Source organism: Pinus tabuliformis, chromosome J (assembly GCF_031772625.1).
Source record: "Pinus tabuliformis cultivar Carrire ecotype Pingquan chromosome J, CPIR1, whole genome shotgun sequence".
NCBI lineage: Eukaryota > Viridiplantae > Streptophyta > Pinopsida > Pinales > Pinaceae > Pinus > Pinus tabuliformis.
In genome coordinates, this window is record NC_142295.1 from 608696125 (window position 1) to 608711300 (window position 15176).

The following is a 15176-nucleotide window of genomic DNA, read 5'->3' on the forward strand; positions in this document are numbered from 1 at the left end:
TTTTTCTAAGGACCTCCTGGAATCTGGTACTGATATAATGACAAGGGAAGTTGACAGCTTACCAATAGCCAAACCCACTCAGGAAACTATTGTTGAAGAAGCCAAAATAGTAGTTTTTGTTTCCTCCCCAACAGCCTTGGTTACCAGTCTTGTTCAGATGATCATAGGTACTAAAGTTGGGAGAAATAAAGGAAAAGGAAAACTCCATAAGGAAATTGATAAGTTAAAGGGAGAAAATAAGAAACTGCAAAGGAAAGTACAACAACTAAAGAATTAGTTATGAGGTAACAAGAAGTTTCACAAAGGTTATGTGAAGCGGCCTAAAAAGAAGCATGAAACTCAGGTTGGAAGTCCATACGGATGTTATATATGTCCTTAATGAAGCCAACACTCAGACATAACTTGTTCTTGTTGTTGTTGAAGAAGGAACATGAACTGACCTCAAGGTACAAGCGATGGACATTCCTCCTACCCTTGTTGAAGTAGGAATTCAGACTGATCCACCATTTACTTTTTATGATAGAGGGGTACAAATGAAAGAGGTGCCTCCCTATACTCCCTTGATTGTATAAGCCTCCATTAGAATTTTGCATAAAACTATGGAGGAATAGCAGCAGACCATAGCAAGATATCAAGGAGAAGTAGTGCCTCGAAGGGAACATCAAGAGCTACTCCAATGATTTAAAGCCTTGACAGCAACAGAAGATGAGACCTATGCACAACTAAAGGCATCTAAAAAAAAAGCTAAAAGCATATAAAAAAAAGGTCCATAATTTAAAGCACTGCCTCAAGAAAGCTACAAAGCAAACAAAGGAAATTTTCTCTATTTACTCAGATGCCTTGGCATGCAGGTCACCAACCCGGAATTATGCTTTATGTTTTCTTGAGTGATATCTCTTGCTTAAAGTAAAAGCAATACAATCTGGACAACAACATGAGTTCAGGAGTGTACTACATTTTATTTCTATTTTTTGAAAACAGGATGAGTATACATAGTATTTTCTATGTGAGTTATATATGCACAACTTCTTTTTAGAAGAACAAGTAGAATAAAATCATGTCCCTTTAATTGGAGATATTCAAGTTCAAGATTTTATATCATTTTCCAGGAATCGCGTTAAGTAGGAAAAGGCTTATCATACCTTCCAAAGACAAGAATGTGGCCTTGATATTTAGGTTAGAGGGGAACCTCAAAACCCCTTTCACACACAGATTTGTCATAGTATTTTCATACATAAACCTGGTGTTTCTCCTACACTTGTACAAACCCAATATGATGTCTTGCACTCAGGAATGGAATATCTGGAAGACATCAGAGAGGAGGCTCTTCGTGGAGCCAAGGAAAGATGGCAGGCATCACCAAATGAAGTCAAGAACATATAACCTTTTGGTTATCATAACTTCTAGTATGTGATGACTAGAATAGAATACTATGTTCACTTGGTAATGGGAACAATGTTGTCTTCTCTTGTACCATTAAAACTAGTGTTTGATTTCTCTATTATATCTATTTCCATCTGTGTAATGGTTTTTAATTTCTCGTTGTTGATTTGTTAAATTCAACAAATCTGTCTTGAATTAGGTTTATTGGAATTGTTATAGGAATAGATTTGTTGTGGTTAATTCATTAAGAAGCATTATTCTTTTCTTTCATTCCCTCTAGAATTATCATATATTTCTATTTCATTTGATCAATCATTGTTAGATAATGTGATTGTGTAGTGTTATCTTTTCACTCTATAGTATTGGTTCCCTAAGCAACAACTTGTTGTTCAGTATGTTTTCTTTTGTTGTTTCCTTCAAAGATCTGTAGAAGTTAATAATTTAAAATAGTTTGCGATAATTTGAGATTGCATTCTGAATTGATTCCTTTAATATTGTAGTCTTTATTTTTCATAGGACCATAGAAACTAGTCATATTTGCATTACTCTTGCACAAACAGTGCTGATAACCTTGAAATAGCAGAACGAAACCTCAGGTTGATAGATTAGTGTGTAACAGATTATTTGGTCCTTTTTAGGAATAATTAATTGCCCCAACACACACTTGGCACTCGATGCATAATTATTTTCATTATTCCAAAAGTTTGATTATTCACTAACCCATGTTTCACCCTCTCACCAAGGCTCTCCAAAATTATTTACTTAAATTTTAAATCAAAAACAATATTTTTCCTCGCCCCAACATGGCTCCCTATTTCTTCTCCTACGTGTCTCTTGATCACCCTTTTATGCTCCTTAATTTGTGTGTCTTACTAAAGTCAAAAAATAAGTCTCAAATTTGGCCCCCTAACTACCTCCTAATTTAATTCAATTTGCCTCTTAGATGAATATTCCTATGTTGCTATTGCCACATTGAGCTTCTCTAAATTTCTCCAATTTTAATTTATTAATCTTTATTTTTAATTAACCACCCTATTCTCTTAATGAAGCTTAACTATTATAGGATTAAGGTTTATAATTAACTCTATGTCCCTCTTTCCCCCTTTTTCCTATTTAAAACAATTATGTACATTATCTACCTAATATTTTCCAACATGAGAAGGGTAGAGTTCTCAAGATACATTTTTTTTTTTTCTTCCTATCCTCCCTTTCCCCCAAGTTTTATTCTTGCCTCATTTAACACCTTATGTGAATTAGTAGGATTTTCATATCTTTATTATATTTAGTAGTGATCCGTAAACTGTCATGGATATTCCACTTGACAGTTCGTCACAACAAATCTGATAATAATATATTAAAATTTTGAAATTTTACACTATTACAATTTATTAAACTTTAAGATCTGTGGATTTAACTGTAATTAGTGCATGCATGCGAATATAATTTTTGCAGAAAATTAGCAAATAACAAAATAAGCTCACACTGATCCAAGGATCTTTTGCTTATAGATGTATTAAAAGAATCACATGTGAAAATTGTAGTGTAACCACAGAAATTTAATGTGCACATGAAAGAAGAAGAAGAAACACATAAGGCATGAAAAGAAGACAACAAGAATTGATAATGTAGTTTGTCCAACTTGGACTACGTCTCCGAGCCCTGCTCGATCAATGGGCGACCTTCATTCATTAAATGGCATGAAAAGAAGAGAATACCATCATCAGTTACGTAAAAGGAGTCTTATACCCCCTTCTGGAAAATGGTTGAGAAATGGAGAACTCAGACGGAGAAATGGATAGCACCACTGCGTTTGTGGCATCGAGAGGGGCTGAAAACATATAAGATTTGCCCAATTCAGACCAAATGCACTTTCGCCCCTCCGGCACTGCTTCTACCTTGAACTGCATGCCAAAAATCCTCTTCCCCCATACTTTTTTCATTCATCTGGCTTTTATAACACTCTTTTGTTACAGTCGCGCTTTAATCGGGGGTCAGCTTTGTTTATAATAGAATTCATTTTATCGAAAGGATTGGTGGGCCGACCGTCTGACCTTTCTATGCAATAAACCCTTTAAAATAGCTCTTTTTCGTTTATACACAAATACATGTGGAAACACTAAAAAACCAAAAACCCCAGACTTCAAATTTTATCAAATCGGGTCCATAAACCCATTGGGTCTGGCCCTTTATCACTGTCAGCATATTGTGTTGTCAATGGCCCATGTCGCGGGGAACCGCCGATCACCGATCGCCGATATTGCCAATCGTCGATGGTCGATAATGCCGATATCGGCGTATCGCTATCGGCATATCACATCGCTACGGACCAGGGGTCTTGGTCTTATACCTTGGGCGGTGCCGACCCGATCCGCTGATCTGATCGCTCCATCGCATATCGTCGGTTCTAAAGTCCCGATATCGCCGATCGCTTGCCCCCGATTGTGATTAGTCAGAGATCACTGATTGGGGTTCTTCTGCCCTTGTCTTAAGTCCACCCTTTTGACTCCTCTGATTGCAATTTTCCCTTTTAAGGCTTTAAGCCTATTTTTTGAAGAAATGCCTCCTTTTCCAAAGGAACAAAGGCAAACTCTTCTGGCGATAACTTCATCATCCAGACTTGGATTGGAGTGTCGTTCACACCGTTGGAATCAGGGCAACAAGCACTTCGATCTGATGTCAAGATACTTGCCTTTCTGCCACTTTAAATTTTCAACTTTTCCATGCCATTGTGTCTGAAGATCCACCTTGATCACACACACACATAAGACACAATATATTCTCTCTGGGAAACCCTTTCGGGAGAAAACCCAGCTAGAAAATGAGGTTGCTCAGCTCTCTTTCTCTATCTAGAAGTATGGCTACAGGTACAAAGAAGTAATTCATGTGGCCCGTGGGCTGCTACAGTGCACATATCCTCTTTGTGTGCTCTACCTCCTATCTCTCCTGGCTATCTTTGCTCAACTATGGAACAAAATGCTCTCGAAAGAATGAAATGTCTCTTCCTCCTAGTGGCTCAGTTATAACACAGCCCGTTAACCTACTAGTGGTTAATTTTGACTACATCAACTCTTAAGTAGAGTTACAAAATAGACTATTCTAGAGTCTTTTACATCACAAACACGTGGATAGCCCATTTTCCATGAATAATGGGGGCTAATGCAACATCTTGTTGAACTATAGGTGTGAAAACAAGAAGGTTAACTTCTTATTAGCATAAGTTTTGCATATGGAATCTTATTGATGTGCTTCTTGCATCGTTGGAAAGGTCTCTATGTAAAATAACATGAGTAGGTGTGAGGCTATTGCAACAAATTTTTACCCCCAGAAAACGTTGTTTGATGCCTCAAAACACTCCCGAAAGGTTTCAGACCCAGTTTTGCCAACTGGTTCCCGCTGCTAAAAGTAGTCCCATGTGTTGATTCCTCCACTTTTTCCAATCCAAATGCATTGAGAAGGATGAAAATCAATATAATGATCCAATTCATATCACACCTCCCCATTTTTGGATGCTTTTGGTCCCCATAATATTTTATTGAATGAGGTGAGGAATTTTTCCTCCAGCTTCTCTCTGGTGTACCATTTAGCTTTGCCTGGAAGGTATCCCTTCAACCCAATCTACCAAAGGTCATGTTGCCCCTGTCTTTTACAAAATTGTATCTTCTGTCAACTCTAATTGAGCATCTAGTGCCAAATCCTCCACATAAGGTAGGACCTATTCCTCTTCCTGATCTAGCAAGGAAGGCTCATAGAGTTTCAAATTATCTGTATTCACAACTAAGTAAATGTGCATATATGGTGGTAAACTGAGTCGATATGCATTATCACCCACCTTTTCCAGTATCTCAAAGGGACCATATCTGAGGGCTTTTATTTTCTTACCAGGCCCCTGCAGCCTCTCCTTGTTCAACTCTAGCCATACTCTGTCTCCCACCTTGAATGATTTCTTTGTTCTGTGTTGATCATGCTTGGCCTTATACTTCTCCTGCGACTTCTGCACTATTTCATGTACATGTAGATGGATCTATCTGATCTTCTCTATAATTTTTTCAACCCTCAAAGCATCTCCTGTAAGATCTTCCCTCGCTCCTCCTTGTTTCCCATATGTAATATCCAAAGGTGAAGGTGGAAAATTTCCAAATCAAGTCTTAAATGGGGACTTTCCTATAGAAGTGTGGATTGTTATGTTATAAGAATGTTGTATATATACCAAGTTTTCATCCCAAGTCTTCAGGTGCTTCTGGTTGTATACCCTCAGAAGTTGCACCAAAGTCTTGATGACTACTTTTTTATGCCCATTTGTCTATGGACGGAATGTTGTAGATCTCTTTAACTTTGTGTCCATCTTCTCCCACAATGTAGCCCGGAATGCACTCAAAAACATTGTGTCCCTGCCTGAAATGATGCTCCTCCGTATCCCTGTCCAAAGAACAAGTTTGCTTCTTATTGTCAGTTGATAGTCTTTTTACAGGGCACGAGAATACACATCTTGTTGAACCTGTCAACTACCATGAACAAGTAGTCATGTCCCTTCCCGGTTGTCGTTAAACCTCCCATAAAGTCCATGGAAATGATTTCCCAAGGATGAGTAGGCATAGGTAAGGGATGATATAGACCTTGTTTCCTATTGTTAAGCTTGCTGGTACAACAAAGCATGCATCCTCTTATGAACCTATCTACCTGCTCTTGCATCTTGGGCCAAAACACATACCTCTTCAAGTTAGCCATGATCTTCCCTACACTAAAGTGCCCTGCAACCTTGGAGGTGTGAGCCTCTCTAATAAGCTGCAAACGCTCACCCTTAGGAACATGTAGCTTATCAAACCTTTAGGTTAACCCATCCTGGAGATGGTATTCAATGGTGTTGTCACCATCGTGCATATGAATCTGACTCTACAATTGTCGATACACCTTCTTAAAGTCCTCATCTTCTGAATATGCCTCTCTATATGCATCATGGGTGAATGGCTCCATGTGCATAAGAGTCCCCATAGCTATAATATTTGGTGTGGGTGGCCTTGAAATCATATCGGCCAACTTTTTTGTGTTTCCCTTGTTATAATTGATCACGAAATTAAACTGTTGTAAAAAACCCATCCACTTGTAATGCCTGATCTGTTGTAGCTTACTTTGGGCCTGCAAGCACTGTAACGACTGGTGAGCTGTGTGGATTATTGTCTCCTTTACCATTAGATAGTGCTTCCACTTCTTCACAACTTGCACCATGGCATAGAGCTCCTTATCGTAGGTGGGGTAGTTAAGAACTTCCCCATGAAATACTTCATAATGGTAGCAAATGGGCCTTCCTCCTTGCATCAAGACAACTCCCATAGCATACCCACTCGCATCTGTCTCCACTTCAAAGGGCCCCTCCAAGTTTTGTAATTCCAAAACTGGTGCTTGACTTGTCTTCTTCTTTAGCTCCTCGAAAGCATTCTGCTGACCTTTTCCCCACTAAAAACTCTTGCCACTTGTTGTTATGGCATGGAGCGGAGCTCCTACCATTGAAAATAAGGCTATGAATTTCCTCAGGTACTTTGTTGCCCCAATGAAACTCCTGACCTCGGAAACATTAATAGGCATTGGCCATTTCATGATGGCCTCCATCTCGAAAGGATCTATATTAATCTCTCCTCCACCAATCACATACTGCAGATACACCAAAGGCTGCTGCACAAACTCGCACTTTTTGACATTTGCTAGTAGGTGGTGCTTCTTCAATGTTTCCAGCACCTATGTTATGTGTGAAATATGCTCCTCCTAGGTAGCACTATATACCAGTATATCATCTAGATAGACAATAACAAATGAATCTATAAAAGGGTGCAGTATATCATTCATTAATCTCATAAATGTAGTTGGTGCATTACATAGGCCAAATGGCATAACTAACCACTCATACAAGCCTTGTCTGGTTTTGAAGGTGGTCTTCCATGTATCTTCTTCTTTGACTTGAACCTAGTGATATCCAGACTTAAATTCCAGCTTGGTGAAATACTTTTCTTATTGCAACTGATCTAGCAGATCATCTATCCTGGGAAGGGGGTATCTGTTCTTGAGCGTGATTTTATTCAACACCATGTAATATAGACACATTCGCCAAGTCCCATCTTTCTTTAGCACAATGATGATGGGTGACCCACATGGCGATGTACTCGGTCGAATGACACCCTATTCCAATAGCTACTGCAACTATTTCTTCACCTCACTTTCTTCTATAACAGGAAGCCTGTACAACCCAATATTTGGTAATGGGGAGTCTAGCAATAGCTGGATCTTGTGCTCCACTTCTCTCTTAGGTGGTAACCCTTTAAGCTCTCAAAAAAAATCCTTATAAGCATGTAACAACTCCTCCAATTGTTGTTTTTTATTCTTAGTACACCCCTCCAGGGATGCCTTGCCTCTTATTGACTCCTCTTCAGACTAACTTTCTCTTAAAAAAAATAAAACATACTTCTTTCTGGAACTGATAAATTTCTTGGCTTGGTTGGCACTTACCAGTGAAATTTTCAACATGCCTTTGAGCGTGTTGATGATGAACGATTTTCCATCCATGATGAGTCAATACTGGTTAGCTCTCCTCATTAATATTGCATCATGCATGTACATGTATAGAATCCCAATCACAACTCCAAATACATCAAGGGGAACCACACCTAGATCTACTTCATTAATAAAATCAACACTAATAGCAAATCTAATTTTGCACTATTTTTTTACCTTAACTCTGCATCCTTATTTACCCATGCCAGTGGATATGAGTTTGAATGATCATGAACTTCTATCCCCAACTTCTTGACCAACTCTGCTGCAATGAGATTCGCCTGTAATCCTGAGTCAAATAAAGCATCAATCTTTGTCTTATTTACCTGTATCTTTATATGGAAGAGTTTGGTCATTTATTTATCTTCTTATTGTTGAATGCTAGTCAGATTCACCTCCTTATGCACTAATGTACAGGTGATATTCTCATCCATGTCCGAGTTTATTTCAACTTGGTTGCTCGAATCAGTGGCCATGAGATTCTTCTTCTTATTATCTTTCTTCTTTTTCTTCAGGTTTAGCTCAAGATACAACTTCAAAAACTTATCCTCTGTATGGTCATCAATGTTGTAGTTGTTGCTAGGATCTTTGCACTGGTGTGTTGTGGTTGTCGTCTTTTTATATTTTCCCCCTTTTTGCTTCTTCTTCCCCTCCTTAGAAGCTTCTTGTTGCTCCTTCTACTTTGATCCACTTCACTGAGCTCTTTTCAGACTTAAGTTCTCAAAGTGTTGTGCCTATACACAAGCCTTTTCCATCGATTTGGGCTTGAACAACATCACTTGATCACACAGATAGTGGTTCAGACCCCCCAAATACTTGAGGAGTACATCTGGATTCTTTGGAGAGATACCCAACATTATAGCCATATTTTTGAATTTTGCAGTGTACTCCTACACACTTCGGCCCGACTTTTGCTTTAAGTAATGCCATCGGATCCACTCATCCTCCACGTACCCAATGGGATAAAATTGTGACTTAATAAGGGTTTTGAAATCCTCCCACTTAGTGATTAGAGGTGATCCCTCCAACCTCATGGTTTCCGTGTGTCTCTCCCACCAAGTCAATCCATGGCCCTCTAATTTCAATCGCGTGAATGAGATATTTTTCCCTTCCTTGATCTAATGGATACTGAAATAAAATTCCAGTTGTTGCAACCAGTGGTTCATCTTCAGAGTGTTGATCTCATCGTATTATGACTTGATATCAAATTTTGCTTCCATTTTGAACAGGGATTGATTCACAACCCTCAAACTGGGTTGATCTTTTCCGAGTTCTTTCTTCGGTTGGTTCTTCATGTCTTCCCGAACTCCCGATCCCCCTTCCGATTTGTCCTCTGCATTTGAACCCCCATATTCTCCAAATATCCCCAGCTTATTGCTTAGGGCCGCCATGAGGAGGTTTACATTGCGTTTTATATCCGCGACTTGTTGTTCGAGCCGCGAAAACATCACCTCTATAAGATCACAAGGTTAGTTTACAGATTCATCAGTCATGATTAGGGTTTTACACTTTTCAACCCCGCTGACCTAGATCCCCTGTAAATATACACAAATACCCAAAGAAACCTGCTCTAATACCAAATGATCTGTAAACTGTCGTGGATATTCCACTGGAAAGTTCGCCACAACATATCTGATAATAATATATTAAAATACTGAAATTTTACACTATTACAGTTTATTAAACTTTAAAATATGTTGATTTAATTGTAATTAGTGCATGCATGCAATTATAAATTATGCAGAAAAGTAGAGAATGGAAAAAAAAATCTCACACACTCATAAGACACAAGATATGATCTTTGGGAAACCCTTTCGAGAGAAAACTCAGTTGGAAGGTGAGGTCACTTCGCTCTCTTTCTCTGTCTGGAAATATGGTTGCAGGTACAAAGAAGTGATGTAGGAGCATCTAGCTCAACATTATCATTGTATTTAGTAGACATAGGGGGTCTTGTGTTTCAAGGAAGTTGGTTTCCTAAGCATTGAGTTAATGTAATTATTTAATGTTTTGAGTGATTTTAATGAGAATAGGAATTAATTGAATATTGTGAGGCTTTATTTTAAATGTTCTCGAATGTAGGAGAGCATGAGAGATTTAGGATATTTGAGTAATGAAAGGATTGACAATTGATTGTAAATCCTAGATTAGGAGTCAGCTCATGATTTTATGGAATTGAGAGAATCCTTAGGGATGAGGAAGAGATTTTAGGATTTTGTTGAGGAATCTATGGATCTAAACCAGAAATTGGTTTTAGAATCCCTTTGTATAAATGTAAGCCTAAAAGGGCATGATCAGAGGTTGCAAGGGTTGGATAGGTTAGACAGATAGCATATTGGAGTGTTTGTAAGCTACATGCAGATAATGAACAAAGGCCATTAAATTAGAAGTTCAGGCCAAGAAGAGATAGAGTGACTCATTATGTAATTGTTGTTGATATATATATATATATATATGATGCACAGAGATTAAATTCCAATATATAAGTGTGTTATCGGATATCAATTAGTGGATGAATGAATGAGTTAGGATGTTCTGTGTAGCAGATGTGTGTAGGCGAATACACAGAGGAAAAGAAATGCAGTGGAAAGGAATGGGTCATTGAATCCATTTGAATACCAAATAATGTTTGGAGGAGCGGAATTTCGAGATCCCAGAAGAAAGCCAAAACCCACAAGAAACACTAAAAAGTGGAGTTAAAACCAAGTAAAGAGATAATCAAGAAGTGAAGAAACGATACACGATAGTCGTTGGATCTTGAAGATCAACAGCTAGGATTAAGTCACAACTTAATTCACGAGGAAGGTAGTTTTTTAACAATGAAAGCAGATTTTGAACAGCCTCAAAACCGTAAGTGGTATTGAGCGTGGAACCCCGATCCCATTAAGCGATCGACACATGGCAGCGAGGAGGAGAGAGGAAACTGCTTATCGGGCGGTAAATTCTTGTGCACGTTGCCCGGCCGAAATCTTTGTGAGCCGTTAGATCTAGCGCGAGTAAATGGATGGCAGAGGATCAGCGATTAAGCGGGAGTAATGTCAACTGTTGGATCGGAGGAAACAACAGATAGTTGAGATGTATTTTCATATCGCAATGTTAGGAGGTGAAGGGCGCTGCGATGGCCGATAGCGATAATCGCTGATCAGAGGTCGATGTTTTTGAGATCAAAGCAACAAGGCGGAAGGGATTGGTATTAACGGACTCGACGAATATTATGGTTGCGGGTATATAAATTTTGAAGTCTGTCTTATATAGTTCAAGGCGGAAGTTTAAGGTATTTCCTTTGTATTTGGTAAAGTGTTGTGACCGAGTCTTTTAAGGCTTAAGCGATGTTTAAATGTTCCGATAGTCACATATCAGAGTCAGAGGCACGACATAGTATATATGTGGTAAGACCGTGGGTAACTGCAATTGCCGATTGCGATAAAGGAAATTCTCGGTAAATGTGCAAAGGCGAGGATTGGCGGAAAAAGGTATGTTTGTGCATGTTTTTATGTGTATTCTCTTATAAGAGAATTACAAAGGTTAAAGCGTCGATAGAAGGAAAATGTGGGCTTTGGATATATATGCGGCTTAAGGTTATAACCTAAGGTTTAATGAGGGCTTAGAGGGGTGTATGAGTCCCGATAATTAAAGGAACGAAGGTTTATAAGTGAATAAGTCCCGATAGGAAGGGTTAAAAAGCAAGGCTTTAAATAAAGTCACATACGAAGGATAAGGGGTGATTTAAGTCCGATAAATGCATATTGAATGGAGGACTAGACTATGTTGGGGTTTAATAAACCATAAAGCATAGGAACTGATGGATGGGCCTTAAACCTTAGTGAATGAAGATTTAACTCGGCAGAGAGTTAAAATTCCTGGGACAGACAGGACATGTGCATAATTCATGCATAATGTGGGTAAAGCAGGGGTAACCCTACGTCAAGAAGTAATTCATGTGGCACGTGGGCTACTACAGTGCACAAATCGTCTCTATGTGTTATACCTCCTATCTCTCCTGGCTATCTTTTCTCAGCTATGGAACAAAATGCTCTTGAAAGAATGAAATGTCTCTTCCTCTTAGTGGCTCGGTTATAACACGACCCGATAGCCTACTAGTGGTTAATTTTGAGTATATAAACTCTTAACCAGAGTTACAAAATAGACTCTTATAGATTCTTTTACATCACAAACATGTGGCTAGCCCCTTTTCCATGAATAATGTGGGTTGATGCAGCATCCTCTTGAACTATAGGTGTGAAAACATGAAGGTCAACTTCTGAGTGGCATAACGTTTGCATACGGACTCTGATTAATGTGCTTCTTGTGCCATTGGAAAGGTCTATGTGTGTATAATAACACTGGAAAGCGCAACGCGAAAGTGCAAAAATTTTACCCCCAAAAACGTCGTTTGATACCTCAAAACACTCCGGGAATGTTTCAGACCCCACTTCGCCAAACTAGGTCCCAATGGTAAAAACAGTCCCATGAGTTGATTCCTCCACTTTTCCCACTCCAAATGCATTGAGATGCATGAAAAACAATATAATGATCCAATTCAGATCAAGTAGTTTCTTTTTTATGCCAAGGGTACCAAGTTGGTCATGCCCTTAAAGAACTTTCCTTCGAAGTTCCAAGGGTGCCATGCATAACCGTTTATTTATAATTCCAAGGGTGTCAGGTTAGTCTTTCTATTCAAGAACTTCCCTTGAAGTTCCATGCCACTTTCCCTTCAAGCATCCAGTGGCTACGAGGGAAAAATATAGGTGCAACGATAGATACCACTATCATCTCTCATGTTTCCCTCTATAGTGAAATTAATGGTGTTCGGGATTAAGGAATCCTCCTTGATGCGCACCTCCCCAATGAATCCTCATGAGAAACCCAAAGTTGGGACGTGCCCCCATGATGCTGTGATCTTCAAGGTGAAGGTGTCCCAATCCTTCCAGGCCAATTGACAACGGGATTGCTAGCAGGTGAAATCAGGGGCATTGTGCCACCCTTCCTATGTAGTTCCATCCATTTGTACAACCCCATCACCCATGTGTTAGATATTTAGCCAAGAAACTAAATTGTGCCTACAGCCACTAACATGTCATTAGAATGTATAGCAAGATTCAAACTGAAATTTAAAATTTCAAAGACAAAATATTCATTCCCATCAAACCAAATGTCGTCGACTCATCACATGTGAGTGCCTCTGGTGGTTTCCTACCATACTTGATAATAATCAGTAACAAAGTTTCTCAGTGTTAGTCATTGTCATAATATCATCATCAACATGAGCTGGTCATTCACGTCGTTGTTCATCATGAAGCAGAACTAATGTAAGTAGTCTACATAAGGAACACATCCATCACAACTATCATCATCATAACATTGGTGGGAACATACATATCCATCAAAGTTGTCATCATTGTAACATCAATAGAAAACATACATATCCATCAAATCTATCATCATCATAACATCAATAGAGAACATGCATATCCATCAATGTTATCATCATCATAATATCAATAGAGAACATACATATCCATCAATGTTATCATCGTCACAATATCAAATAGGAAACAAACATAACCATCACATCCACTAATAGTAGAGTCAAGTGCCTGGATCCTGAACCTCAGGTCCTCAAAAAATAATATGTGAGCCTTAAGGCTAAATCAATGTGTTGACGGTGCTAGATACTACCAACATATAGGGGATCTCCCCGATATAAGGCCCCAATTAAACCTCACACCATTTGGTGTGGGAGTCCCATCCGGAATATGGCCCAACTATCATTTACTTAAAGATATGCCTTGGATTTAGCTGTTAGCATAAGAGAGAAGCACAAATGTCCTTTTGAATGAGTAAGCGAGTGTGCCTTGCGAATTTTCAATTGCAAATGCATCATGGTTCTCTTACTGCAATGGGAGAAATAAAGTGACCCTCTAATAGAGAAGTAATAACAATACCTTCATGGATACGCACATAAGGGAGAAATATTTTTCTAACATCAAGTGAAATAGTTCACATGGATGCGACAATCAGTATAAACATTACAACACTTTTCCAAATAAGTTGAGCATCAAAGTCACTGAAATAGTTCAATCACTCCAGTACAAGTGAAAGCAAACATGAACCATAAACATTCAAAGAATAGTCTTAAAAACATCTACAATCCATGTGTGAAAATGTGTTGGCCTAGAAGGCTTCGATTAAGAAAAAGTTCCAAGATATATAAATACAACGAACATCACTAGCTCCAATAGTGGAGCGTTAGAGCCACTACTACCTCCCCAAAAGTACTAAGTCTATCTCTCTAATGCCTTCTGGGAGATTCCAAGGTTAAAATTCCTTCACATGAGAAATGAGGATCATTTTATAACCTGAGGTGTGACCTTTCACATCCCCATGACTCTAAACTTTCCAACTCCTAATGAGATTTGGACTTCTACAACCTTTGGACTTCCAAATGAATTTTGGAATTACATATGACTTTTGGTGTAACATGTCTTTTGGACTTCCATGACTCTTTTTTCCATACATGAGTATTGGACTTCCACTTATTTGTCTTTACAATGATTACAACATTACATTACGATTTCTGCATCATCCATGATGAAGACATGACATGTCACTATCTTTGATGATTGGGACTAATAGTGACTGATGACATGGAATTTCTTCAGTGGTGACATGGCTGCCACTTGTGTCTTCATTCTTCATGTAGCTTCTAATCATTGATGCCTTCACCCTCCAAAGGGTCTTTGATCTTAGATTCTTTAGGGTGTTTCGATCATCAAGCTTTCAATGTATTCTTTGTTCTTCAATGCTTCCTTTGTTTGTCTTCTTTCCACGATCTTCCTCATGCGTGCTTTCCATGTATTTCTTAAGATACTTGTGGATGCAATCACTCATGATAAGCAACCATCAGCATGAAAATATCCTAGTCTAACATATTTTATGCATATTTTTTGTTCATGCCTTTTTAGTACACTTTGGAAAGAGAAAGAAGAGCTTCTGGGTGAAAGGGCTCACATCGAAGGGTTGAAGGGGCTTCAACATGTACAAGAGGAAGAGACAATCAAGGCAGGGCACATGGCACAAGTCTGAAGGACGAAGGGGAAGGCTTCGAGCTTCCCAAGTGTGTTGTACGCTCAAGGGAGAGATGGAAGGCACATGGGAAACTCCTAAAGGCTAAAGGAAGAAGGCTTCAGGCCTAGGGTGCGCTCGTGTACTCAAGAGGCCCAGGAGGGCGCATGGTGCAAGTTTGAAGGTTGAAC